Source organism: Carlito syrichta, unplaced genomic scaffold (genome assembly GCF_000164805.1).
Source record: "Carlito syrichta isolate Samal-C Ts95f unplaced genomic scaffold, Tarsius_syrichta-2.0.1 Scaffold304229, whole genome shotgun sequence".
In the NCBI taxonomy this organism is placed as follows: domain Eukaryota; kingdom Metazoa; phylum Chordata; class Mammalia; order Primates; family Tarsiidae; genus Carlito; species Carlito syrichta.
This window is the reverse complement of record NW_007248325.1, coordinates 142,363-145,186: the sequence shown is the minus strand read 5'-3', so window position 1 is coordinate 145,186 and position 2,824 is coordinate 142,363. Positions and strand designations below refer to the sequence as shown.

Here is a 2,824-nt window from a genome sequence, read left to right as displayed (position 1 = left end):
TTTCCATGAATTCTTGTAGCTATTGTCTTGTTTAGAAATGGTGTTTGCTTTCCACCACAGCCAGAGCTAATAATATTCAGTCATACTAATTGTTGAAATGCTAAAATGCCTCCTGTTTGTTTAGTAACCATCACCCTGAGCTCTTAATCCTTCCACCACACCACTCCAGCCACCCTGATTCTTCCAGAAACCCCCAGACTGCCCAATCATCCAGCAACTTAGAAGTTAATTCCTGGCACAGTAAGGTTACTCTGGGTGCTGTTTTAATCTGAGAATCAGTGTGAGTGCCTAGGCTATGTGCTTGTTAAATATTAGGAATATTACATTTCCTTATAGCCATTCATTTTCTTTTTATTTTTTTCTAGTTGTCAAATGATCTTTTATTGAAATATATTTCCTTTTTGCTTCTTAACTAGCAGGGCATTCCACTGTTGATGTCATCTATGATGTTATGGGGTGGCGGCCATCTGCATTGCGGCGCGCAGACTGAATAGTTCCCAGGATCTCTTTAATGGTTCCAGAGAGTTCTCTAGCTAGAGACTGGTGTTGGACAATTTTTTGGGCAATGTTGACAATCTCATCAAAAGTGATGTTCCCACTGTGTTTAATGTTCTTCTGTTTCTGTCTCTCAGTGGTTCCTTGAGGGCTTTGACGATCAGGGCAGAGGCAGAAGATACCACCTCAATCTGGGCCTGTCTGTTCTGAATGGTCAGTTTCACTGTAATCCTCAGACCTTTCCAGTCACCGGTTGCCTTGGTGATGTCATTACCAACCCTTTTTGGAGACAGACCCAAGGGGCCAATCTTGGAAGCCAGCGCAGACGTGGCACCAACCTTGCTGCCAGTGTACGTCAGGTACATGACTTTGATCTCATTGGGGTCAGACTTGGAGGCAGTGTCGGATGAACCTGGATTTGGGATGACCAAAGAAAGTTACACCTGGGCCTCCACTGAGCCAAAAACCAAAAGTTCATTCATTTTCAAATTCAGGTGTTTTACATTAATTTAATTGATAATAATAAGACATAGAGAACAGATTAACAAAACATTAATCTATCCATTCAAGCATCCAATGGTTGATTCCGTTTGTGGTCAAGTTACTTGAATTTAGCCTCTTTAATGTCTCTCCTTTGTTTCTCTTCCTCCTTCCCAACCATTGCTACCTTAATTAAGGTTTTTTCCATCTTTCTTTTAGACTCACACTACATGATGTCTGTCCCTTATCTAATACCTTCTAGTTTGTTCTCACACTCCTCTCAGATCTTTAGCTCTAAAATTCAAATTTGATGATATCCCTTCTTTTTAAAGATTTTTTCAAAGGTTGCTCTTTATTGGTAAGACTTTGCTTAAGTTTCTGAGTTGGACTCCAAGGTCTACTCTATCTGGTTCATGCTTTCCTTTCCAGCTTCATATCTCACTTAACCCAGCTTTCCTTGTATCTTACACTAATGTCACAACAAAATACCCAGAATTCTCCAAATGTACTAAATTAGTGTTTTCCATCAATGGCCTTGACTCAAGTGACTCTCCTTCGTGGACCCATGCCACCTTCACTTCCTAATGAATATCAGCACATACTCTAGACTTAATTCAAGCCTCATCTTCTTCATTGATTAACATCCTGATTCCTACTGGCCCCGCCCAGTTGTCAACCACTCTCTCCTTTATGAACTCATTGTACTCCACATATACTTGTACCAGAGCATCTGTAAAATTTTATTACATTTACTTGTTTATAATGCCTTCTCTTCCTTTTAAACTTTATATACTCTTTGAGGATATGAATTATGTCTCATCAGTCTACCCAATAGTGTAGGACATATGAAATATTCAGCAGTGCTTATTAAATAAATGCCTTAATTCATTAACTCCTATACATGAATCAGGGGCTCTCCATCAAATGTAACTTAGAGCTTCTGAATAAAAAAAATTAGTAAAGGGTTTGACAAAAGATTTTCAAGTTTCTCTTGCAAACCTATGAAATATTAGATAATGACATAGCTATAAATGTCAGTTGGCAGACACTGCGAAGTATTTTTCAAAGCACTAGAAGTCCTGAATCCAGACACATATGCCAATCACCAAACTATAAATAAGCAACTGCATACTGCAATTAATAGCCTATTTGGAGCTAGATAGTCTCTGTTAGCATGGTTACAACATTCTATTCTTTTTCTTTCTTTTTTTTTTAAATTTTAGAGTGGTTGGGTACCAGTGAGGATTTACTACATAAGTAAGTTATGTGCAAGTGAAGTTTAAGCTTCTAACTGGTCTTTTCTACCCAGATAGTGGATCAGGTACCCAGTGTGTTACCACGTGTCCTCCTTTTTACCTCCCACCCTTCCCTAGCATTGTTCAGTGTCAGCCAATTCCACCCTTGTGCTCATGTGACCAGTAATTAGGATCTACTTATGAGTAAAAACTTATGCAGTATTCTATTCTTTGTTTCTGTGATAGTTCACTTAGTATGATGGTCTCCAACTGCATCCATGTTGCTGTGAAAACCACAGTTTTGTTCTTTATGGCAACATAATGCATGGCGACATCATTCTAAATCAGAAATGAACTAGCACTTGGTAAGTTCTGGGAAGTTTTTTTGTTTTTGTTTTGTTTTTGGTTTTTTTTTTGCATATGGAGAGAGATTCAAATGGCATCAATTAGGTGCTTAAACAGTTAGAAACACATTAATTCCAGTCATTATTTTGTTTATAAGCCTGTGTCATAACTGATCTAATCTTTTCTTCCTTTTCTTTTCTTCTTCTTTTTAAAAAATTGGGTCTGTAAGAACAATTGTCAAATGAAATTTGAAAATGAGTTCTAGTGTG

General features: G+C 37.9%; 1 pseudogene; it reads right to left on the bottom strand.

Moving 5' to 3' along the window:
- Positions 1–441: 441 nt before the first annotated feature.
- Positions 442–875, bottom strand: LOC103261934 (annotated as a pseudogene).
- Positions 876–2,824: the final 1,949 nt, after the last annotated feature.